The sequence below is a fragment of the Nomascus leucogenys genome, chromosome 13, assembly GCF_006542625.1.
Source record: "Nomascus leucogenys isolate Asia chromosome 13, Asia_NLE_v1, whole genome shotgun sequence".
NCBI classification, from domain to species: Eukaryota; Metazoa; Chordata; class Mammalia; order Primates; family Hylobatidae; genus Nomascus; species Nomascus leucogenys.
In genome coordinates this window covers 82,919,639-82,947,294 of record NC_044393.1, presented here as the reverse complement: position 1 = coordinate 82,947,294, position 27,656 = coordinate 82,919,639, and the positions used below count along the sequence as shown (strand labels likewise).

The window sequence follows — 27,656 nt, the reverse complement described above, 5'->3', positions numbered from 1 at the left end:
AGAGAATGATCAATTCCCTTTTTCTAGATGTCATGATGCTTTACACCTCCTTAAATTCTGGGAGGTGGAAGTGGTAGTGTGCTGTATTCCACTTCAACTCATATATAGGTTATGGCCAACTAAAAGCCCTAGGAAGGTCTTTATGGAAAATTTGATAAAGCTACCTTCATTTCCAAAACAATTTACTAAAATATTTAGCACCACTTAGAAATTTTCTTCAAAAAAATGCTGAACAAAAATAAAAAACTACATTTGTTTATCTCTAAACTTCTATTGTATCCCCATTTCCTCACAATTTCTCGAAGATTACCAACCAACAATAATTTGGTAATCTCATTCAAAAGTTTTCTTAGCTCTCTAGAGCCTCAAAGTTTGGCTTTAAGTCCCGGCTCCAACATTTACTGTATGTGACCAAGAGCTAATTATTTAAATTTTCTTTGCCTTATTATTTTATATTGTAAAGTGAGGGTAATAGTATCTATATCATGGGGCTAAATGAATTAATGTAGGCAAAACACTTAGAATAACAACATATAAAACTTAATATAAGCAAGAAACATAAGCAATTATTATTATTCTTTAGCAAGTGATTTGTCCAGGTTAGGTCTTAAGCTTAATTACAGCAATAACATACTTACAAAATAATTCCATCCATCATTATTCAATTTCTGATATGTTTTGCTTTTCTGTATGAACATCCTTCTCTTTTTCAAAGAGTCCTTTGGAAGAAAGTGGCTCTCTGGACTTAGGGAACATGGGAATTGGTGAGGCATCACTAAATCAGAAGGTCATTCACCTTATAGGGTAGAGAGCCAACGTCTTGCTGTAGTGTGTAGTGTCTACACTTACGACCTTTCAGCACTGTATCCATTCTTAAACTTTGCTAAGTCCAGAAAAGGGCTTGGATAGACAATCCAGGCTTCTAACATGTAAGGCTAAGTTCTCCTCTGTGGAACCAGACTCTAACAAATTAAAATAACATGGCAAACATAAAAAAAAAGAATGTTGTTCAAGGGAACTGATGGGTGAGGAGGAAGGGAATGTAGCAATGTAGATTTTAAATTATTGCCAGCCTTGGTATCATCCTAGATGTTTACTAACTTGATCTGCTGGAGCCTAGATGTATGACATTGCATCTCCTCTCTAACGTTTAGCATTAATCATGTTGTTTGATCGCCAAGACAAGATCACTGCTTTTGTAATATTTTCATGGAACAAGCTAGAGGAAAGCAACTATACAACTATAATATTTCAAAATATTTTAGGGCTTTTCAGCCCTTCAATTCCTCTATTGGGTGATAGTGACTGTAGCATGGAGAATTATCTATGTATCAATGAGAAGAGGCAGAAATTGGACTTTGAAGTCTCACTCCTAGTCTGAGGTCCAAAGCTATACTAATAGACCAAATTCCATCAAAGGCATTCTGGACAAATCCCGCCAAGAAACTTAAAAAATTCCCATTTCCTATTTTATAAATACATTATTTTATCATGTGGTAATTGACCACTGTCAAATTACAAATTAAAAAAAAATCTAAGTTGAGTAAGTCTATGGCAAGATTAGCTGCTGAGGTAAAACTTAGAATGAGTGAGGTAAAAAGTATTTTCAGGTAACAGAACACTGCACATTTCACTTGACCATAATCTATGGCAAAAAGATAACATTTTATTAAAGCAACATGAAAAATTATGCCCAGAGCTCTACTAGAAAGTTGGCTTGTGAACTCCTCAGGGCTTACTGAAACTTACAAAGTTTTCTTAACAAGAAAGAATATACTGAGCAAAGAAATACTAAGCATGGCAATCTAAGACACCACAAAAGCAATTAACTAGCTCTCCAATATCAAATGAAAATCTATAAAAAAGCAATGCTAACACAATATGCTTGGGAGGTTACAGTTAAGGTATGAGATTACTAGAAACACACACACACACACACAGAACCTTGTACATATCCTTTTAAAGGCTACATTGTTGTATATTTACCTATAGTATTACCCTTCATATCAGCAGAGCCCACGTGTATTGGGCTTTAAATACGTAAGTGCTTGATCGCTTTATGAAGACATGCACTTTGAGCTGTTTTTCTAATACTAGGGATGGATGACATCAGATCATTCTTAGTATCTCTGTTCCTCCTGTGACCACTGCTTAAAGCATGCCATCTTTTATTTTTATTTTAGCTTACTTTAAGTTCTGGGATACATGTGCTGAATGTGCAGGTTTGTTTCATAGTTATTCATGTGCCATTGTGGTTTGCTGCACCTATCAGCCCATCATCTAGATTTTAAGCCTCGCACGCATTAGGTACTTGTCTTAATGCTCTCCCTCCCCTTGCCCTCCTCCCCCCGACAGGCATGGTGCATATACGCCACGGAATAATATGCAGCCATAAAAAAGAATGAGTTCATGTCCTTTGCAGGGACATCGATGAAGCTGGAAACCATCATCCTCAGCAAACTAACACAGCAACATAAAACCAAACACCACATGTTATCACTCATAAGTGGGAGTTGAACAATGAGAACACATGGACACAGGGAGGGGAACATCATAAAGCATGCATCTCTAAGTCACCTAGTTAGCTGTTTGTGGCAGGATGATTATGGCTTTCTGTACTACATAAACACTGTTCGATGAAAAGAAGCTGAACATTGGTCTTTGGAGCAGACACTGCCTTTTCGGCGAACCAACAGTTACTTCCAGTTCCATTCTCTCCCTTGCTCACTCCACTACAGACTCTGGAAGGCTAAATATTTGTATTCTCAGCCCTATTTGTTGCTAGAGGTGGCCGTGTATCACAGTCTGTCCACCGACCCCCTAAGTAGAATCTTTTGTGGCTTTTGGGAAGTCTTTTGTTTTTCCTGATAAAAGGAGAATTGAGGCTGGGGCCACCACTTGCTCCCACTTTCCCCCCCTTTTCTGATTTGATTGAGGTATCTGAAGTTGCATCATCTTGCTATTAAGAGAAAAAGACCAAGAATCAGAGAGGTGCTGGACTAAGTATTGTTGGACCATTGGCCAAAAGAAGCAACTGCTTGACTTCAGACTTTTTGCTATATTAGAAAAACAAACACCTCTTTAAATCACTGCAAATTAAAAATATATATTAATAACTTGCTGCCAAGTTAAATCCTGTTTTCAGCCTCTGAAATTTTAAATTCTAATATCATATTCTCAGATCAAAAACTTTTCTTCTTTCAACTCTCTCCCACCCTCATTTCCATTATAACTTTAATGCTGTAATCCCCTCATTTTCTCTTGGTAGAAAAAGTCCCTCTTAGGACCCTCAGCATGGATTGCATGGTTGATTCCCCGAGCTACTCTTTGACCATAAACCTCAACTCCCTTGAATACTTTTCTTTCACTATAATTGTCCTAAAACTCATGTAACATTGAGTCAATTCTACAACTCATCATTTGACAGGAAAACAAAAGAACATATTGTTCGCTGATACCAAAACTAGACAAAGTGAAACAATAAAAAAGAAAACTACAGACCGATATCCCTGATGAATATAAATGCAAAAATCCTCAACAAAGTGCTAGCAAATAGAATTTGACAACACATTAAAAATACCATTCACTGTGATCAAGTGGGATTCATCCCAGGGATGAAAGGATGGTTCAACATATGCAAATCAATAAATGTGATACATCACATCAACAGAATAAAGGACAAAAATCATATGATCATTTCAATAGATGCCAGAAAAAGTTCTTGATAAAATTCAACATCCCTTCATGATCAAAACTCTCAAGAAACTGGGTATAGAAGGAACATAACTCGACATGATAAAGGCCATCTATGACAGGCCCATAGCTAATATACTGAATGGGGAAAAATGGAAAGCCTTACACTAAGTTCTGGAATAAGACAAGGATGCCCACTTTCACCACTTTTATTCAACTTAGTACTGGAATCCTAGCCTGAGCAATTAAGTAAGATAAAGAAAGAAATGGCATCCAAGCTAGAAAGGAAGAAATAAAATTATCCTTGTTTGCAGATGACATGATCTTATATTTAGAAAATCCTAAAGACTCCACCCCAAAACTCTTAGGACTGGTAAATGAAGTTAGTACAGTTGCAGGATACAAAATCCACATACAAAAATCAGGCCAGGCGTGGCGGCCCATGCCTGTAATCCCAGCACTTTGGGAGCGTGAGGCGGGCAGATCACTTGAGACCAGGCGTTAGAGACCAACCTGGCCAACATAGTGAAACCCTGTCTTTACTAAAAATACAAAAATTATCCAGGCGTGGTGGCAGGTGCCTGTAATCTCAGCTACTCAGGAGGCTGTGGTGGGAGGATCACTTCAGCCTGGGAGGCAGAGGTTGCAGTGAGCCGAGATTGCATCACTGCATTCCAGCCTAGGCAACAGCACTAGACCCTGTATCAAAAAAAACAAAACAAAACAAAACAAAAATCCAGTAACATTTCTAGATGCTAACAGCAATCAATCCACCAAAGAAATCAAGAAAAAAAATCCAATTTACAATAAGAAAAACCTAGGAATAAATTTAATCAAAGTAAAAGACATCTACAAGGAAAATTATAAAACACTGATGAAAGAAATTGAAGACACACACACAAAATGGAAAGACATCCACACTCCTGGATTGAAATAATAATTAATATTATTGAAATGTCTATAGTACCAAAAGCAACCTACAGATTCAATGCAATCCCTATCAAAATACCAATGACATTCTTCACGGAAATAGAAAAAAGAATCCTAAAATTCAAATGGAACCACAAACGACTCAGAATAGTTAAAGCAATCCTGAGTAAAAACAAGAAAGCTGAAGGCACCACACTACTTTGATTTCAAATTGTACTACAAAGCTATGGTAACCCAAACAGCATGGTATTGGCATAAAAAACAGACACATGGACCAATGCAACAGAATAGAGAACCCAGAAATAAACTCACACACTTAACAGCCAATTCATTTTGACAAAGGCACCAAGAACACACATTGGGGAAAGGATAGTTTCTTTAACAAATGGCATTGGGAAAACTGGCTATCTGTATGCCGAAGAATGAAACTAGATGCTCATTTTTTAATTTATTAAAAAAATCAACTGAAAATGGATTACAGATTTAAATGTAAGACCTAAAAACTATGAAACTACTAGAAAAAAGCATTGGGGAAATGCTACAGCACATTGATATGGGCAAAGATTTTTGGGTAAGACCTCAAAAGCACAGGCAACAAAAGCAAAAATAAACAAATGGGATTACGCCAAGCCAAAAAGCTTCTATAAAGCAAAGGAAACAATCAACAAAGTGAAGAGACAACGTATATAATGAAACAAATTATTTTCAAACTATATACCTGGCAAGGGATTAATAACCAGAATATATAAGGGACTCAAACAACTCAATAGCAAAAACAAAAAACAAAAACAAAAAAACAATAAATAATCTGATTATAAAAATGGGCAAAAGACCTGAATAGACATTTCTCAAAAGAAGACATACAAATGGCCAACAGGTATATGAAAAAAATGCTTAACATCACTAATCATTAGGGAACTGCAAATAAAAACCACAATGGGGCATCATCTCACACCAGTGAGAATGACTATTATAAAAAAGACAAAACAAATGCTGGTGAGGATGTGGAGAAGGAAGAATGCTCATACATTGTTGGTGGGAATGTAAATTAGTACAACCATTATGGAAAACAGCATGCAGTTTCCTCAAAAACTAAAAATAGTACTACTATATGAGCCAGCAATCTCACTGCTGGGTATATCCAAGATAGAGGAAATCAGTATATCAAGGAGATATCTGCACTCCCATATTTGTTGCAGCACTATTCACCATAGCCAAAATAGGGAACCAGCCTAAATATGCACCAATTAATGAATAGAGGAATAAAATGTGGTAGATATACACAATGGAATATTATTCACCCATAAAAAGAATAAAATCCTGGTGAGGCATGGTGGCTCATGCCTGTAATCCCAGAGCTTCAGGAGACCAAGGCGGGTGGATCACGAGGTCAAGACCAGCCTGGTCAACATGGTGAAACTCTGTCTCTACTACAAATACAAAAATTAGCTGGGCATGGTGGCACGTGCCTGTAATCCTAGCTACTTGGGAGGCTAAGGCAGGAGAATTGCTTGAACCGGGACCTGGGAGGCAGAGGTTGCAGTGAGCCGAGATTGCGCCACTGCACTCCAGCCTGGGCTACAGAGTGAGACTCCATCTCAAAAACAAACAAACAAAAAGAATAAAATCCTGTCATTTGAGCAACATGGATGGAACTGAAGGTCATCATGTTAAGTGAAATAAGCTAGCACAGAAAGACAAATATCACACATTCTCACTCAAATGTGGGACCTGAACAGGAAATTTCATGCAGGCTGAATGGTGATTACCACAGGCTGAGAAATAAAAGGGGGTGGGAGGGAGGGGAAAGTTAGTTAATGGGCACAAAAATACACTTAGAGGAAATACGTTCTAGTATTTGATAGTACCATAGGGTAATTATACTTAACAATAATTTCTTGTATACTTCATCATAGATGGAAGAGAATTGTAATGTTCTCAACATAAAGAAAAGATAAATGTTTGAGGTGACGGATATCCCAGTTACCCTCATTTGATCATCACACATTGTATACATTTATCAAAATATCACATGTACCCCCCGAATATGTACAGCTATAATATATTAATTTAAAAAGACAAAAATGTATAGATTGTTGCCACTAAAATGTTCTGGATTTTAATTTCAAAAAAAGCTTTCAGTACCACTTGTCAATCCTTTCCCTGGTGCTTGGCTAGCTCCTTCCCTTTCTCAGCAACTTTTCCAAATTCACGCTGTTCTCCTCAGGCCCTTTGTCCTACCTGTTCCCTATTAGTCCTCAACAAAGACTTCAAAAGAATCTCAACACTGACTTTCTTCAGTCCCACCTCCTATTAACTCTTCAGGGTGCCACAATCTGACTCTGCCCTCACCTTTTTATTCAAAACTTTTCTGGTAATAGCCATCGATGAGACTATAATTGCCAAATCTACTGGCTGTTCTTCAGTCCTCATCTCATGCAGACTCTCTGCTATCTCTGAATTCACTGGCCCTTTACTTCTTGAAATCATCTTCTTTTGGCTTATATGGCAAACTCTTCTGGGTATTGTTTTCTTTCTCTGGCATTTCTTCCATAGTTTCTTTCACTGAATCCCCTTCCTTTAGTCCATCCATAATGCCGGTGTTTCTGGGGACTTTTTCCTCTAGTGGTCTTCCTTACTTGCCAATATGTTCTGAGTGAGCTCATCCCTTTTCATTGTTTACGCTACTATCCGTGAAATGATGACTCCTAAACCTTATCTGATTAATGATTTGTAAGATATTGCTACCTGTATATCCCATAGGCATCTCAAATGCAATGTGTTTAAAACTAAACTCATTATCTTTCTTTGGCATCTGTTCTCTATCCTGAATTCTCTTTTTATAGGTGATACATCAATCTGGGAATCCAAGTTGCAAACATGAGTGTAATTTTTGACTCTCTCTAGCAAAGAGTAATTTGTACCAATTTTATTTACAAATATTTTCTTAATATTTATTTTTTCTTTTCTATATCTACTGCCACTTTCTTGGTTTGGACCACATCTCTTCCATGGACTACTGCAATAGTTTCCCGAATGGTGTCTCTGCTTCTTATCCGGCCCCCTTTTATCTAATTAAATATGAGTTAGATAAGTTATTTACCCAAAACACAAATTTGACTATGTTAATTTCTTGTATAAATAACATCGGTGTTTCCCATGGCTTGTATAATCAAGTCTAAGCTCCTCAGCAAGGCTTTCCAAGATTTTTTATTTCTGTCCAGCCCTCCAGCTTTTCTCCATCTCTTTCTACTTTCTTTTTTCTCTTCAGTGTACCCCCTCTCCAACTCTGGGCCCTTTGATTTACCACCATTTTAAAGCGAATTTCTTAAACATATCATGCTGTCTCATGATTCTACACCTTTGATGGCTCTTACTCCTCTTTCAAAACTATTCATGCCTTCTCTGGCTCAGAAAGTCTTTTCTGATTCCCCAGGAAGGGTCAGTGGCTCTTCTGGATGTTCCCCCACCCCTCTCAATTCTAGAATAGAAGTTATATTCCATTAACTATGTCTCCCTTCCGGATCATTAATTCCTTCAGTGAAAGAATTATGTATTATATATATTTTCCCCCGTTCAAGGCCAGCAGAATAACTGGAGGCATTACAGAAGCTCAATCAATGCCTTTTTAATTAAACTGACCAATGCAATATGACAAAGAACACAATAACAGATTGTTAAAGAAAGATCAGAAAAAAGAAGAAGCAACTTGCCATTTACAACTCTAACTTTCTCCTTAGTTTTCTGAGTATAATCTAGAGAGACAGTAGGGATGGGGAAGTAGTTCACTGTAGCTGGTTTCTGGGGATTCAGGAATCTAACAGAAATATAGTTTAAAGCAATTCTGGTGAATCCCTATACCCCAAGTTCTTTCCCTATAAATCATGCTGCTGTTAGAAGCCACTTTAATTTCATGAGTTGTCAGTGCACTTTGCTGCAGCCACGACTTGGGGTCTCTCTTTACAATTGACATAAAAATGCCTGGCATTAAGTACCCAGCATCTCTCAAGGAAAGCCAACATACAAACTGTCATGGAGAAGTAATCAGACTAGGACATTAGGATGTCTCAAGTGGTTCCACATCCTAATATTAACCAGACTGAAATCTGTTTAGGTCTTAAAATTAGTTAAAATTGGACTCATTCAGACCCAGAAGAGCATCTGCTTTCAAGGATGCAGCTGCCACACTTTCAATGGCAACTTACTGTGACTTCTTTAATTGATTCATATGAGGATGTCCTTGTGCATCTGCAATATTATCTAAATTTGTTACAATATTAGCTTAGACTGGTATCAGCTGTCAGGAAAGTGAGAAATTGAAAAGGGAAAGATGGTTATCTCGGCAGGAAAGGAAAGGTTAACACTGTGAATTCAAACTTTCTAGAAGACAGAAAAAGACAGTGAAGAATGATCCTATGAGATTTTCTCATTGAAAACATTTTAGAACATCAAATTTTGGTATAATAATGATTTCCGAATCCTCTTCCTATTTGTAAGGAGGTGAAAGACACCACACAGTTTTCTACTCTAACTTGTGATAAAATAAGTGCTTTCCTTTCTTCTTCCTTCCTCTCTCCCTCCCCATTTCCCTCCTTTCTTTCTCTCCTTCCTTCATTCCTTCCCTCCTTCCATCTCTTTTCTCCCTTCCTCCCTTCCTTTTCTTTCTCTCTTTCTTTCTTTCTAAGACAGCAATCCTCCCACCTCATCTCCCAAATAGCTAGGATTACAGGTGAGCACCACCATGCCTGGCTAATTTTTTAATTCTTTTGTACAGAAAGGGTCTCGCTATGTTGCCTAGGCTGGTCTCAAACTCTTGGGCTCAAATGATTTTCTCACCTCAGCTTCCCAAAGTGCTGGGATTACAGGCGTGAGGAACCTTGCCCAGCCCCAAAATATTTAATTTTTAATCTTCACTTTACCTATTTAGAAAACTATTAATAGTACCTTTCTAACTCCTATAGCAATATGTTACTAGGTCTTAAGACAACTCTGAAATCCTTTGATATTGTTGCCTGGACAAAACTAAATACTTAAACAAAAATAAAAATAGGAATGCTCATTAGGTCTGTGATATTAAGAATTCACGAGGCCTACAAAGTCAATGGGGACAGTGACAGGAGCCCCTTCATCTAACTTCTTTCCTCTCCTTAAATGCCTAAGGGATATGCTGCTATCAAGCCTAACACTGGGGTCACATTTGAGTGTCAGACACCATAATACTCCAGTTCCAAGCTGGAGCTTTAATGCTAGCTAATTCTACCCCTATTCTTCATAATTTCTCTGTACTACTGTCCCTACATTTTATTTATTGCCTTGAATTATTTGCAAACCTATACAAACTAATCTTTCCTTACCCCAGTGCTTTGTACACTGTAGGCACTAAATACGTGTTTAAGAAATAAATTATTTATTTATGAAGCCTACTGGTTTTTGGAACAGAGGGTGATCTTCACATGCTAAGGTAACTACCATCTTATTAACATTTGATTTGAACTTTCTTGGAATAGAGATGTCCTTTCTTCTTGAACTAAGTCATTATGCCAAACTAAAATTTCATGGTAACTATTTTTGATCACTCTTTTCCTGAGTCCCATTTTCCAAAGCTACTACTCTTTTCCCAACAGTACTTGGCTTCTGCCACTATTAGCAATTCATGTATTTACTTGTTCTTTCCCAACTTCCAAACCATCTATATTCTAGTTTTAAGTTCTTTTGCTATGTTTCTACATAAAGATGGGCCTTATCTAAGAAACACGTTTGGAAAGCTCTCTTCATTTTGCTTCTTATTTCAGAAGCAATAGTTCTTCTGCCTCCAAGTAGTAACTACTTCTTTTCACGGACCCCAGAAATTTTAGGTTTGAACTATTAATAGCACAATTGATTGATGTTGAAAACCACCATGCTCACTGATATTGTTCCTTCTGATTGCAAAGGATGGGGACATAATGCACATTAGTCAGATTAGGTCCTATGCATGCATACACATATGTATAGCCAGCTGTGGAAATAAAGCCTATGCTCTGAGGCACAACATCCAACCAACGAATCCTTTTACATCTCAATAATGGAGCAATCATTCCCTGCCTTTTCACTGCTCTCTCTCTTTTGCCTACCTTCACAGAAGAAGAGGAGCAGATAAAAGGGATTTATTAAGAACTGGGTTGGAGAGAAGTGGAAGAAATTATCAGGAAGGAAAAAAGGGATAAAAATGAGGGAACTGGAAGATCGGGGGAAGGTGTCTTAATTATATGTGCTGTTCTATGGTCTAGTCACATAATTGGTAATATATTTATATTTAAAAAATGCTTCCTGAATATGGAGGTGTTGAAGTGAGACAAAAATATAGAGATGAATGTCTAAATTTAAAATATTTTATTTGGAAAGTAAGAATTGCAATTTGGGGCATACACAGAGAATGGGTGGTTTGTGACATGTCCAAAGAACAAAGAGAAGGTTAGGAGTCTTATGAGAAAGACAAACACTACATATTGTTTTAAAAGAAAGCGCATTGGACCTAGAGGAGCTTCTGGTAGCTGTCAAGCTCTGACTGGGAGTGATGGTGGTAGATAAAAGCAATCTTAGAGTCACAGCAGGTCGTTTCAGCAGCTACTAGGTAAAACTGGTCTTGGAGTTACAACAGGCCATTTCAGCAGCTGGGCTTGTGGAAAATTTAATTCTTGGAGCAGGTGTAATGTACACAGAGTGATTTTACCTCTGGCCTCTTGAGTTTGATTTAGTTGGGGATGACAAGAATGACCCAACTTGTATAATGAACTTTCACAGAGGGGACGTTTTATATTTGGGTATAGGAGGCAGAGACCTACTTTCTTTTATGTGGTACCATTTGTTATTTAAATGATCATGTGTTACACCTTCCCCCAACCACTGGTCATAAGACTATGGACAATATAACTTCTTAGTGTTTCTTAGAATGCTTCTTCCGAAATATCTTATATTACCCTAACTACAAACAGTAACTCTTTGGGGAAGAAAAGATATACCTGTTCCATTCACTGCCCAGCTTAATGTCTTAGATGTCTCAACATTCGTTTGAGAATATATTATGAGCCTCCCAAAAAAGAGTAAAAACCAAACTCTGCTGCTTAAGAGACGTTTTCATCTCTATGAAACCATACTTTTTCCTGCTGCTTCCCAGAGGAATATAATTTATTCTTCCACTTTTTATTACCTCTAGAACAAATTTCTTAACAACTCTAAGTCTCGTTTTCCTCAAATACACAACTTAGGGAGTTGTCGCGAGGACCAAATGGGAGATGTGGCAACTTGCACTGTGCCTGCAACAAAGCTAAGGGCCATCCTTCGAGCCCTGGTAACACTCTGCCTCTCTCCTACGGACTTAGCACATTTCATCTTGCACTGTATTTGCCCACAGCATTCCTAGTAGATTGAGATCTGTGATAACAAAAACAATAACTACTTCTTCCTGGTATCTCTCAGTGTATAGCTCTTCTTTACTCCCAGTAGACTGCTGATAATGTTTGTTGAATTTTATCTTCAAGTTAAGGACAAATCAAAGAGTTTTATAACCATTTTTTTTATTATATTTTCACAATGCCTTTAACTTAATGTCTTCCAAATAGTTCATTCACCTGGAACATTATTCTGTTTCAGGGTAAGAAACTAAAGCTCCAGGAAGGATGTGAGCATCTGAAATGGAAGAATTATTCCAAATATCAAACTATATACAAAGAACAAAGGAGATTCATGGAAGGCCCATTCTGATGAGCAAAACAAAAATAAGAGCCAAAGTAGAAATGGATAGTCATTCCCTTAGGCTACCACAGGATAAGAGGCCAGTTCTGAGCCAAGCGAACACACTACACACTGCACAGCTCTGCAGAGAGAAAATTGCATCTGGTTACTCAGGAAACAGTGCTTGATGGTAACAAGTCTGAGCAAGCCGTAGGTCCCCCAGGACGTTTAGCTTTGGGGTCCTATCTGCATACACTGCAAACCAGCATAGACACATGATTTTTATACCTTGTGATTGATAGTACAGACCTCAGTGTCTTTCAGTCCTGGGGAGTAACACTAAGATTGATTTTTCCTTTATTCCAAATAATCCTCCCTAAGGCTTGGTAAAAAACTCATCATTTGCTAAAAAGGCGTATAGTGTGGCCAATTCAGCTCCTGCCGGATATGAAAGAGAAACAGGGTGGGTAGGGGAGTGGAGGCTAATCAACAGCTCCTGTTCTTCTGTTGAAAAGCAGTATTGTGGTGCTGTATTAGATTTCCATGGACTTTGTAAGCCTTTTGTATTTCTGTAAAACCCTGCATCAAAGAGCATCTAAAAGTGTTAACCAATACTTAACCAGGTATTTTGGATGAATAAGGGACACAGATTTAAGCTTTGCAGAATTTTAGAGGCAAAAATATTACATGGCAGAGAGGTAACATTTGTCTATGTGTTCAAATAGGATCCTTCTAGCTTAAGTATATGTAAATCTTCCAAAGAGCCTTAGGGAATGGCTTATTCACTGGGTAAACTGGAAACATTAGGACCATTTACAAATGGTGAAACTGAACCAAACAGAAATAAAGCACACTTCCCAATATGACACAGCAAGTAAGCAGAACTAGAACTAAAGAAGTTGAATTGGAAGTCCCATATGGAGTTCCTCTTCAACTTAACTTTTTCTAGTTGCTTTATTTCATGGGTTTCTTTCTGAGGCAGCTGCATCACTCATCAATTTGGATCTAAGTTGAAATACTCATTATCTTCTTGATCTAGTTTGGATATGTGTCCTCTCTAAACCTCATGTTGAAATGTAATTCCCAATGTTGGAGGTGGGGCCTAGTGGGAGGTGTTTGGGTCATGGGGGAGGATCCCTTAGGGCTTGGTGCCATCCTCACAATAGTGAATGAGTTCTCGCAAGATCTGGTTGTTCAAAGCGTGTGAATCTCCCGCCTCTTGCTCCCGCCATGTGAGACACCTGCTCCCCTTTTCCTTCTGCCATGACTGGAAGCTTCCTGAGGCCTCCCCAGAAGCAGAGGCTGGCACTGTCCTTTCTGTATAGCCTGCAGGAACATAAGCCAATTAAATCTGTTTTCTTACAAATTACTCAGTCTCAGGTATTTCTTTACAGTAGTGCAAGAACAGACTACCATACCTCTTAAACAATAGCAGGTACAACCTCACTTTTATCTTTGTATCCCTAACACATAATGTGTTTTCTGAAACCAGCAGGTAAGTACCAAGTATAGTGAACAGGAAGGTGGTCCCTTGGAGGTGGACTGACCTGAGTTCATATTTCTGACTTTCTCATATATTATACTATTTGGAAGAAGTTCTCTATAACAGATTTGCCACCTGTGAAAGGAGGATCATCCTACCTGACCCACAGGATTCTGATGATTAAATGAGAAACTATATAAAGGCTTAGAACAGTGTTTGACACACAATTGCTAATACATAGCAATTCCTCCTTCTTCTCAATAAAGGTGTTGAATAAGTAACAAAAACCCAGTATCTTTTTTTTTTTTTTTTTTCTTTTTTTTTGAGACAGATGGCTCTGTCACCCAAGCTGGAGTGCAGTGGCGTGATCTTGGCTCACTGCAAGCTCCGCCTCCCGGGTTCACGCCATTCTCCTGCCTCAGCCTCCTGAGTAGCCGGGACTATAGGCACCTGCCACTATGCCCGGCTAATTTTTTGTATTTTTAGTAGAGACAGGGTTTCACTATGTTAGCCAGGATGGTCTCGATCTCCTGACCTTGTGATCCGCCCGCCTTGGCCTCCCAAAGTGCTGGGATTACAGGCATGAGCCACCGCGCCTGGCCCGTATCTTTTTAATTTAAACCTTTATTTTAGGCTGAGGGGTACATGTGCAAGTTTGTTATATAGGTAAATTTGCATCATGGGGGTTTGTTGTACAGATTATTTTGTCACCCAGGCATAGGCCTAATACCCAATAGTTATTTTCTCTGATCCTCTCCCTCCTCTCACCCTCAAATAGGGCCCAGAGTCTGTTGTTCCCTTCTGTGCCCATGAGGTCTCATCATTTAGCTACCACTCATAACTAAGAACGTGTGGTATTTGGTTTTCTGTTCCTGCATTACTTTGCTAAAGATAATGGCCTCCAGATCCATCCATGTTCCCGCAAAAGACATGATCTTGTTCTTCTTTATGGCTGCATGGTCTACCATGGTATATATGTACCACAGTTTCTTTATCCAATCTGCCATTGATGGGCATTTAGGTTGATTCCACGTCTTTGCTATTGTGAACAGTGCTGCAGTCAACATTTGCATGCATATGTATGTCTTTATAGTAGAACTATTTATATTCCTTTGGGCATATACCCAGCAATGGTATATGGTATAATGGTATAATGGTAGAACGGTAGTTCTATTTTTAGCCCTTTGAGGAATCGCCACCCTGCTTTCCACAATGGCTGAACTAATTTACACTCCCACCAAGAGTATGTAAGTGTTCTCTTTTTTCCACAACCTTGCCAGCATTTGTTATTTTTTTGACTTTTTAATAATAGCTATTCTGACTGGTGTGAGATGGTATCTCATTGTGGTTTTCATTTGCATTTCTCCAAAGATCAGTGATATTTAGCTTTTTTTCTTGTTGCCTGCATGTATGTCTTCTTTCAAAAAATATCTGTTCATGTCCTTTGCCCACTTTTTTATGGGGTTGCTTTTTCTTGTAAATTAAAAACCCAGTATTTTTCACTCCATCTACAGTTTTATGTGGGCACTGGAACAATGACACTAGCTTTATATATTTGATCGCAAAATCTGAGAGCCATGGAGACTGCAGAGGAAAATAGGCAGAATCTTAGAAGCCATGGTCACTCTGACTGCCATGTGGATAACATCTGGACAACTGATTTACCTGGAAGAAGAAGCTGACCCTGCCACCAAGTACATAGATCATCACCGTGACTAGCTGCGTAATTGGTGGGGGCTCCTCTGAAGCATGTTAGAAGTAAAAAACAGAGAATTAACTAATTGACACATGGTACAAACTTTGCAGGTGTAAATCTTGCTAAGACAATTTCTACTCAGTGAGGACAAGTGTGGCCACTTCTCAGCATGTGGTGAAGATAATAGTTAAGTACCTCCCCTTTAATCTCTCTGGTGTCAGACATTCCCTGTGCAGGCTGATTGATGAGGTCGTGGGATACACATATTGACTAATGCTTTGTGAAGGTTAATAATATATGACTATATTTCTGTCTTTATACATTAGTAACACATGAATACTATTCACACATCCATTTCAGTTTTGCCATATAATCCCTAGAATAATTAACAGTTCATATAGATGCTTCCAGAATCAATTTTTAAAAAAGTAAAAGATTAATAATCAATCTGTGTTTATGCCAGTTGAGAGTAAGCTACATGGAGAAGCAATCATCTCTCTATCAGTTGACTATACAATTTCAGGATATTACCTCAAAATCTAAATATCTTTCGCTAAGTAAAAGGATATGAGTATTCTATTAACTAAGAACCAAATTCCTACGTACAACATTTCTTTTGGATTGACAACCATTTCTTTTTGATTGGCCCAGAAAGTAGTAGTTACATTATGATTCAGCCACTTACTAACTGGATAACCTTGGGGAAATCGTTAAACCTGTTTATTGAAGTAACTACATTTTCAGCCTCAAAGGGTCATCGTAATGATTCAATGATATAAAACACATAAAACATTTGGGACAATAATCGGCACATAGTAAGTGCTCAGCAAATTGAAGTGATCATTACTGAACCCCTGGTGAGGATCCTGGAAGAATGAGATTCCTAGATTCATCCTCTTACTCCTCGAAAAACCTTGCAAGAAATCTGACAGCTGTGGGCCTAGTTGTTTATGGGGCTAATGGCCAGAAAGAAAATGATACATTAATCCATTAAACATATACAGTGGGTAAGATCACGACACTTTGAACTTAAAATAAGGAATCATAGAAGTATGAGAACAGCACAGGATTCTGGCAATGTTTAAATCAGTGAAAACATGCAGGAGAGAAAAGGGATTAAGGCAGAGGGCAGGTTCAAATTTTATCTTTTCATACATAAAAAGGGGAGCATGCCTTTCTCCAGTTGCCAGTTCAGTAGTAGAGATGGCCTTGAGGCATGAGGTAGGTGGTAGATTGGTAGGAAAGCCAGGAATGATGTTGAGGAGCAGCGTGGGAGGAGATAAAGCAGGGTTTTTAACATTATTTTGAAGAATGACAGAGATCTCCGTTTCCAAGGAAAGGATGTCTGCCAAGCTAGGTTCTTTAACGAAGGCAACTTAGGGTTTTTCTTTTTTACTTTTTTTGAGACGGAGTCTCATTCTGTCGCCCAGGCTGGAGTGCAGTGGTGTGATCTCGGCTCACTGCAAGCTCCACCTACCAGGTTCAGGCTGCGGCAGCCTCCCGAGTAGCTGGGACCACAGGCGCCTGCCACCACGCCGGCTAATTTTTTTGTATTTTTAGTAGAGACAGGGTTTCGCCATGTTAGCCAGGATGATCTCGATCTCCTGACCTCGTGATCCACCTGCCTGGGCCTCCCAAAGTGCTGGGATTACAGGCGTGAGCCACTGCACCCAGCCGCAACTTAGGGGTTATTTTAGGAATTCAAAGAATATTCACTAAAGCCTTGAAATTGTTCATGTGATTGAGAGATCATGTCTGCCTTACTCAAACAGGGCCTGGAATCAGCATTTATTTCCTGACCACCGTTTATTTCCTTTCTGCCAAAGAGGCACTATGAGAAGGGAAGAAGATTACTTGAGTGTGATTCCTGGTGGTAAAGGTAAGACAGTAATGATTCTGAATCTAAACAGCCATTATGATACCTATGAAGTTTTGACCTGAAATGACAGAAATTGTGTTATATTCACCTGAAGAGACAGAAATTGGATTATAAATTATTTTAATATGTACATAAAAACACTGACAAATCAGGTTTTCCACTAAGGCTTAAACAGCTGAATCAGGATTATTTTGGAAAGATGCTTTTCATATTTACTACCACAGGAGACTTGTTATTTTATCTGCTTTCCTGGAAATATGTTCACCTTCCTATTACTCTAGACTAAATTTACTGTACGGAGTGAAATGGGAAAATACCCTTGTGCTTTGTCTGTCAACTCAGTGTCACCTCTAGCCGCTTTCCTGGAAGCATAGGAACATTTACAACTTCTTGCCAGTAGAGATTTTGGGTTTGGATTCTGCCACTGGGATGTACTCCCAAAAGCTGTGTAAGGCAAAAAGAAAGGGAAGGCAGGATTATCTTCTTATAGTGGCAGAAAGATGCTTAGGCAGCTGGCAAATCAGAAGCTTGCAGCAGCTTCCAGAAGAGCTCCTGCAGACAGCTGCTTCCTCACAGCAGGAAGGTGAAATCCCCAGCTGCATTTTCTGATTATCCTGAAAGGCAACAGCTAGACTCCTTGCTTTTTGTATCCTTCCAATGGCTGTCTAAGCCCTTTCAGCAATTTCTAAAACATCTTATTCCTTATATTAAATTCCTTCTTGCTTGAAATACCTAAAATGGTTTCTGTTTTCCCAACTGAGCCTTGATGAATGAATGTAACCTTCTACGCCTGAGATATTTTTGAACTGTGGCACTTCAAATCTCAGAGAAGACCGGAGCAGGAAGGAGTGAGATGAAGGTCACCAAGGATCTCTGGGCTACCTTTAATGCAATGCTGCAACCTCTAAGGCAAGGATTTTTGGAAAGTGCCCTGCAGAGCTCCTAACCTCTGTTAAAAGACCAAATTACAACAAATGTAGATCTTAACTGGCTTTTATTTGTGATTCTAGAATAGTGAAGCAGCCCAGACCAAAATGGTTCAGAATGCTCTACTCTACCACATGTGTAGATTATATTTATAGCCAGAGAAAAGGAAGTGACATGTAACGGAAGGGATGTACAAAGGATGCATACTTGGTTAAAGCTCAGTATTTGCCTCATTTGGACCTGGGTTGAAGAGTTGGCTGCCTATCACTGACTGAAGCTTGGCTGCTGTGACTGGCTGAGACTCAGCTACCTGTTACAAGAGTAGGTTCTAGTCTGTTTACACATCAAGTTAGGTTACAGTTCACTATGTACAAAGAAACCTTTCGGTTAAACTTAAAACATGTACAGAGGCAGCTTTGGGCCAAACTTAATTCAATTTAACATTTTTCAATCTCCATTCTCTTCATCTTGCCTTCCCTGCTTCCTTAGGCAGAGAGGCTCCACTTTGATTTGTTACCCAATTCAGATTTTACAGTAAAATTCTGCTGGAAGAAAGGGTTTTGCTGCTAAAACAAACAAACACACACACACACACACACACACACACACAAAACAACAACAAAACCAACCCAAAGCAAACAAAAAACCACACACATACAAACAAACAAACAACAACAACAAAAAAACCAAACAAACCCAAAGCAAACAAAAAACCAGCTGCTCACAAACCACTATCTTTGAAAAGGAAAGATTTGGTCACAGCAAACAAGTTCCTACTGCACTCCACTCTAGTTGCGAGCCAAGGCAGGGATAAGTCAAACATTTAAATTATGGCACTGTTCCTATAGGCTGAGGATGACCGGGAGGAAAATCTATACAAATAATATTTATTTGGAAGCAAGTGATTTACTTTCTCCTTTCTCTTCATTAGTTTTGCTATATAAACTCTAGTATCTTTTTTTTGGATTTAGTGAATACTGAACACATTATGAATTGCTCTTATTCTCAATAACACACACAACATTCCCTTGCTAAGTAGATTCAGCCTTCCCTTCAGAAAATGTTTCACGGGACTATTTTTCTTTCTAACTTTTTAGAAAAGTATGCCATGGGTTTCTCTACGATTTTCTAGAATCCCAGGTTAAAGATGTAGACCCCATCAAAACAGACTTCTTAGCAAGGTCACTCAATCTGGTGCTGCTTTCAATTGTTCTGTAAAAGCTTCAGCTTAAGACTGAATGTATCTTCCAAACAAAGTCCATGCCCATGAGCACACTCAGTGTGTTACAACTTCTAGGCTCCACAGGTTAGACCACCAAGCCTCAAGCAAGCCTTTGGCAATTAGGTTAAAGGTATGAAATTGAGAAGGAACCACCTATCAAGGCAGAAAAGCTTAGCTCTCTTTGTTCTAAGGCTCATTTATCAGAACATTCACTTTTAAAAAGTGAAACTTAGAGTTTGCATGTTCCCTTGCTGGATTAAGTCAAATTTGATTTCCAGAGAAACAGTGGGCTGGTACCGGTAAACCTTGATTTGTTAGGACATAAGAACTAAGTTAAATATATATATATATTCATACCGATTTGTAAACCAAACAAAGGTATTTGAGACTGTGGCAAGACTTGGTCTCTGACTGGTAACTACGAGGACATATGCATAGTGCCCCTGTTCCTTCCATGGTAAGGCCTGTCCATTTTCTTTCAGTAGTCCTTGGGCACCTATGATACTTTTTCTCCCTCTTGTGAACCATGTTGGCTCCTGGCACTCATCATATTCTTTTCCATGTGCTAACTATCATATTGGATCATTGTCTAATATTAATCTGTAGTTTCTAGAATTTCTTCTTTACTCTATTTCAAGAATAGGAATATCTGCTGTAATCTGGGTATTCTGTCACCTTTTACATGCTCTATAATTTCTCAAATTCAGCAAATTTCCTTAACACCGTTGGATTTGATCTATTTAAGTTCTACTCTAAAGAAGCCAGATGCCATCTGACACTTTCCTCACCGCTGTTTCTTATCACAACTTGTCTTATCCTTACATTTGAAGAGCAGGCCCCTTTCCAAATAAGACAGAAACAAAAGAGAGGTTAGAGTGGTTCTGCTTTTTCTTAACATTACATTGACTACTTCATCTATCTGTGGACCTATCTGTTTCATGTTCTCTTTGTGCCTAAACATAGCCACACACTGCATTTTGTAGTCCTTAGCATTTCTGATGACCATTAAGTCATTCTAGGCTTTAGCGTACCCAACACTGTACCTGCAGGCCCCCCGGACATTTTGTGTCCTTGCTATACGCACTCATCTATGATTGACTGCAGGGCTTTTCTTTCATTTTTAAAATACATCTTCTTCTATGTGACCTCATCAGAGAGTTCTCTGAATGCTACAAAATAGTGTGGTGGTTAAAAGCACAGGCTGTGAAGGCATACTAAATAGGTTCAAATTTTGGCTTCACCATTTAATAGCTGTATGTCCTTGTTTGAGTTATTTTACTCTATCTGTGACTCAGTTTCCCAATTTGTAAAAATGAAGATTTTGATATCTACTTCTTGGGTCATTGTGAAAGTGAATAGTGTGTGTGTGTGCGCGCGCGCACGCGCACATTTTAGAATATACCTTGTCATTGAATGTTTGCTATTATTTTTTGTTAAAATTACTCAGCATTTTATAGTTCAAATGCTATATTGTATAATCTCCCACCCCTCATCATAAGTTACATTCCCTTTGATAGGTTTCTATTCATGAGATCATACCTGTATTTTCTCCAAATGTCTAAAAATTTAACTTTCTGAAAACTAAACATCTAGCTATGCCTAGTGTTTACTTTCTTTGCTGCATAAATTCCAATATGATATGATAACATTTTCTAAAGATTATTGATTTTTACTTTCCCGTGCATTCTTCCTTTTGGTCAGAATTATGCACAAAATGTTGGGTCTCCACGTGTTTCTCTCTTGAGAAGAAAAATCACCCAAAAGATGAGTCAAGAATTTATCTAGCATTCTAGTTTGGCTGAATTTGACTTCTGGAAATGTCAAGCTAATTGAAACCATCCCTACTATCCCCTTATCAGTGTCATCATTTATGTCAAGAAAGCGTGATCCAGACCCTATAGCTCACTGAGTGAATAGTATACTTTTATGAAAATACCACTTGCTTTTTCCTTCTTCATTTATTTTAATCTTCATTTGAATATTTTTTCTAACTTCTCAGAGAGGTGAATTTCCACAAAATATTTCCCACACTGTACTTACAAACAAGGATGGTGGATAAATATCTGTGCTTTCCTCCATATGAGATACAGAACTCAAAAAAAAAAAAAAAAAGGTACAGGAATTTATACAGGGCTTGAATTTACCTGGTTGCTGCAAATGGTCCATCTGGTACTTCACCATAATTTGGGGTGAAAGCATTATACACAGAGCAAAGATGTTGATAATTACTTGCAAAATCAATAGATTCAATTCTCAGTGAAACCTACACAGAATTCCATAATTTTATTTTAGTTAGTACCATCAACTTTTACTTTCATTAAACCATTCACAAGGACTACTAACGAGCTGAGTTACTTTATGGACATTCAAAAGCTTATTGCTCAGGGTGAGAATTACCTTCTTTGCCTTTGTGTTTTGAACTCTTTTAGGTTGTTTAGCTGCTTATAATTCTGCCTGTTAACCCCAAAACAGAACTCTTGTTTCACTCTATCTCCCAAATGGGACAAATACAAGGCACGAACAAAATGCCATTCAAGTGAGTCCATGTTGCTGCTTCTAGTAGGTGTGTCTGGAGAATAGTATCTAAGATTAGATTTGTGCATTACAGATCAAATAATATTACTACAAATATCTTTATACTGGAAGAGATTTCTCTGAATCAACAGTATATCCTAAGGAAAACTTCATAAAGTTCTATCTAGTTCAACTAAATAATTTGGATAGTTTTCTTTAGTTGTTTGTATTTAGAATTAAGCTGTAATACACATCTGTGATGTACAGGTCAAGTTTCATTTTAATAAATGTCATTTTAACATATGGTTCTATTTGGCATAGATGATTCTGCATTCTAGCACACTGCTTAATGTAGCCACAGTGTGACTAGTTGTACAGACAAAGAACTTGGAAACACTTTTTTTTTTTTTTTTTTTTTGAGACGGAGTCTCGTTCTGTCACCCAGGCTGGAGTGCAGTGGCGCGATCTCGGCTCACTGCAAGCTCCGCCTCCCGGGTTCACGCCATTCTCCTGCCTCAGCCTCTCCGAGTAGCTGGGACTACGGGTGCCCGCCACCACGCCCGGCTAATTTTTTTGTATTTTTAGTAGAGACGAGGTTTCACCGTGGTCTCGATCTCCTGATCTTGTGATCCGCCCGCCTCGGCCTCCCAAAGTGCTGGGATTACAAGCGTGAGCCACCGCGCCCGGCCTTGGAAACACTTTTGATGCCCCTGTTTCCTGTATTCCCTATATCATTCTTTCTTAATATCTCTTGAATCCAACCCCACTATCTCTGCCTTGGTACAGTCTGCTATGGTTTAAATGTGTCCCTCAAAAAGCACGGGCTGAAAACTTAATCCCCAATGCAACAATGTTAAGAGGTGGGACCTTAAAGAGGTGACTAGGCCTGAGGGTTCCGCCCTCATGAATGGATTAAGACCGTCATAGCAGGAGTGGGTTAGTTATGAAAAGGCTGAGTTTGTGGCCCCGCCCCTTTCTCTCTTGCCTTTTCATCTTCTGCCTTCCACCTTCCACCACGGGATGATGCAACAGGAAGGCACTTGCCAGATGCAGGCCCCTCAATTTGGGACTTCTCATCCTCCAGAACTACAAGAAATAAATCTACGTTCTTTATAAACTAGCCAGCCTCAGGTATTATGTTATAGCAGCACAAAACAGACTAAGACAAATCCTTTGCCATCTATCATCCATGTTAACGCATCAGGTTTCTAAATAATCTCTTGCCTCAAGAATTCTTTTCCAGTTCATTCCCCTGTATTCTTACCGGAGAAATAATTCCAAAACACCATCTGATCATGTCTCTTTTACGTCTAAAATCTTTCAATAGCTTGACATTGTCCTTGACGTAAAATCTCAACTGACCTTGCCTACATCTATCTCTAGCTTCGTTACTTCTTGCTGCTCCCCTATAGTGAGCCCTGCAATGTAGCCCCACTGAATAGGTGAATTACTCTGAACTCACCATATTTTCTTCCACTTCATTACCTTTTCTTTCCTTTCACTTAGTTTACCCTCCATAATATGACTTCTATAATGTAATAACAATATAACATAATAAATAACTCCTCTTTGTCTGGCTAATTACTATTTATCCTTCAAGACACAGATCAGGTGCCATCTTCTCCAGAAAGCCTTCCTTGATACTTACATCCCCCTTAACATGTATACATCATCTATTCCAATTATATGTTGTGCTTTTTCCATAGTCGCCAAATCACATTATGGGGTGATTACTTTCATGCCTATATTTTCCATGACTTTTAAACTCCCTGTAGGCAGAGGCTGGGTCTTGTTTATCCATGTCCCTGTAGCCTAGGGACATAGCTGGTACTGTGTTATTTGTTAAACTGAACTGATCCACAAATACTTACTGAATAAATGAATATCTTCTCTAATGTCCCCATAAGGTAGTGCACCACTGATTTAATTTCTGTTGGAAAAATTCCCCAGAACACATGATGTATGAATCCCTGTCTATGTGTGTAACAGTCGTGGCTACCCAGCTGATTGACTGTGTATCTGTCTGTTCCCTCAGCAGGGGATGCCTACTGGGGAAGATGGAAAGTGACACAGGGGACAGACCCAGGGAATATAATATGGAAGTCAGAGATCAAAGGCAAAAACAGGGAAGCCAAATTTCCTTTTCCAAGTGAGACCACTTTCAGCACTTCCTCATGCTCTATAACTCAAAAAACCCACAACACACAAAATTACCAAAAAATTCTCTAATGTAGACAGTAAAAATTCCTAGGTTTTTGCATTTGCAATATTTATCTAAGCATTGCTTTATTTCAATATAAAGACATGTAAATGATCCTCTCTTTGCATATTCCTACCACACTATATTCTCAAATTTACTTTGAACTTAATAAAGCAATTCTGGTATTTCAAGTTTGTTAAAATGTCATTATACCTATTTTTATTAGTTAAGAAGACAACTTAAATGATAAGGAAGTAAAGAACTTTCTAATCCAGAAAGTTAAAGTATGTCCAAGAATCACTGAAACAGATTTTCAGAAGAAAAGACACCTTTACTTTCTACTTCAGATGACGGATCGGTAAAAATTTTTCTGTCACATGAGAAAGTAGAAATCATAAATATAGTGGACAGACTAATCATTTACATGAGGAGTACTGAAAAAATGGAAAATAATGAATGTACACAGGAGAAAAAGAAGCAGGGTAAAATTTCTTGTTAGTTTAAAAGTAATGTAGCTCTCTTGTTAGCTAAAAGTAATGTAGCTCTCAGGTCAATATCCCAGCTCTCTCACTGTCTAAAGGGAGTTCACACCTTTTATACTTCAGTTTTTACATCTGTAAAATGGGAGTAAAGATGTCAGTTTTCTAATTAGCTCAGAAAGTGGCTGTGGGATGACTAAAGTGTAAGGTACAAATGTACAGGGCTAGAGAGTTTTTGCTTGGGACGTATCAGAAAGTCAAAGAGAATGGGAAGAAAATTTAAAAATGGACACAATAACTTCACAGCTTCCTTGAGACTCCTGGATTCCTCATTTCAAAGAAGCGAGGAGGGATGCCCAATGAAGCTCTGAAAGTGATGTAAAGTCATCTAAGATAAACTGTGATAAGCAGGCCTGACTGCAGTCTCCATCAGCTCAGTAAACACTAATGATGGAGAGACAGTGCAGACTGCCACTGGTGATAAAGAGTCAGCTAAACACTCTATTAGTTTTTCATTTTGTGAATTAATGTCCTTCATGGTGTGTGTACACTAACCAGTAATGAATTGTCTCCTTTGAACTGCCTGGGGTACTCCTCACTGCCTCTGCAAGAAGGCATAAATTTCACATGGAAATTAGCACTTTTAAGGAGGCAATTACTCCTTTAAAAAAGGTTTGTTTTCCATTAGTTTCTGCAAACATCCTGCCTTAAGAAAATTCGCCTTTTGATAGGAAAATCTATCTATTTAGTAAAAAATAAGAGGCAAGACAATCTTCTATAAGAAAAAATATATTTATGTATATATATGTGTATATATATTCACATATTCTTATAAGAATACACAATACATATTCTTACATAGAATATATATTCTGATTTTTTAAATATATATATATTTTTTCCCCACATTTCTTATTAGAGCCAAGGTTCAAGGAGCTGGGAATATTTTTTAAAAAAACCAACAACTCTGAAGCCCTACTGGTCTTCGTAACAAAGAGAAATCAATCTTTTACTCATCAAGTCCTGCACATTAACCCTGATGATTAGGTTTTTCTCCACTTGCCAAGGTTCTCTAAACCTTCTGTACCCCTGCAGAATCAGAAAGTCAAGCCCGGGCCTCTGATGCACATAATGGTATTTCATTTCTCTGGAGTTTATAACCTCTATATCTCACGAAGGCACTACAGTTAGGGCTGAGGTCCTTTCTTCAGTCTTTAACCAGCTTCTCTGGGAGTTTTTAACTGAGAAGACATTTCTCAAAGACTTAGAAGCAATTTGGGAATCATTTTTCAGGGCTGAGAAGTCAGTAGATGAAGAAAAGGAAGGCAGGTCGGGGGAAGGCCATTTGGAACCTGCAGTTTCCTGGTGGCTCTATAGCTCACCATCTTGAAGCAGTGAAGTTTAAAAACCCAAGAGAAGGGTGGCTGGCAAGATGGCTGAATAGGAAGAGCTCGGGTCTGTAGCTCCCAGCGAGATCAATGCAGAAGGTGGGTATTTCTGCATTTCCAACTGAGGTAACCAGCTCCTCTCATTGGGACTGGTTAGACAGTGGATGCAGCCCATGGAGGGTAAGCAGAAGCAGGGTGGGGCATCGCCTCACCCAGGAAGCGCAAGGGGTTGGGGAACTCCCTCCCCTCATCACAGTGAGGGACTGTGCTGTGAGGTACGGTGAATTCCAGCCCAGATACTATGCTTTTTCCATAGTCTTTGCAACCTGCAGACCAGGAGATTCCCTCTGGTGCCTACACCACCAGGGCCCTTGGTTTCAAGCACAAAACTGGGCAGCCATTTGGGCAGATGCCAAGCTAGCTACAGGAGTTTTTTCTTCATACCCCAGTGGCGCCTGGAACGGCAGCGGGACAGAACAATTCACCCCCTGGAAAGGGGGCTGAAGCCGGGGAGCCAAGTGTTCTAGCTCAGCAGATCCCACCCCCATGGAGCCCAGCAAGCTAAGATCCACTAGCTTGAAATTCTCGCTGCCAGCACAGCAGTCTGAAGTTGACCTGGGACACTTGAGCTTGGTGGGGGGAGGGGCGTCTGCCATTTCTGAGGCTTGAGTAGGTGGTTTCCCCCTCACAGTGTAAACAAAGCCACTGGGAAGTTTGATCTGGGTAGAGCCCACCGCAGCGCCCCAAAGCCTCTGTAGCTAGACTGCCTCTCTAGATTCCCCCCCCGGGCAGGGCATCTCTAAAAGAAAGGCAGCAGCCCCAGTCAGGGGCTTATGGATAAAACTCCCATCTCCCTGGGACAGGGCACCTGGGGGAAGGGGCAGCTGTGGGAAAATTGTAAGTTCAGCAGACTTAAATGTTCCTGCCTGCCAGCTCTGAAGAGAGCAACAGATCTCCCAGCACAGCACTCAAGCTCTGCTAAGGATCAGACTACCTCCTCAAGTGGGTCCCTGACCCCCATGTCTCCTGACTGGGAGACACCTCCCAGCAGGGGTCGACAGACACCTCATACAGGAGAGCTCCAGCTGGCATCTGGCGGGTGCCCCTCTGGGACAAAACTTCCAGAAGAAGGAACAGGCAGCAATCTTTGCTGTTCTGCAGCCTCCACTGGTGATACCCAGGGAAAAAGGGTCTGGAGTGGACTTCCAGCAAACTCCAGCAGACCTACAGCAGCGGGGCCTGTTAGAAGGAAAACTAACAAACAGAAAAGAATAGCATCAACATCAACAAAAAGGACATCCACACAGAAACCCCACCAGAAGGTCACCAACATCAAAGACCAAAGGTAGATAAATCCATGAAGATGAGGAAAAACCAGCATAAAAAGGCTGAAAATTCCAAAAACAAGAACACCTCTTCTCCTCCAAAGGATCACAACTTGTCACCAGCAAGGGAACAAAACTGGATGGAGAATAAGTTTGACGAAATGACAGAAGTAGGCTTCAGAAGGTGGGTAATAACAAACTCCTCCA

The 27,656-nt window shown here is 39.2% G+C and overlaps 1 protein-coding gene across 2 annotated transcripts in view; it reads right to left on the bottom strand.

The window, feature by feature from the left end:
- EXOC4 (exocyst complex component 4) overlaps positions 1–27,656 on the bottom strand; it is an 821,125-nt gene that overhangs the window by 68,462 nt on the left and 725,007 nt on the right. The gene's annotated exons all lie outside the window — the stretch shown is intronic.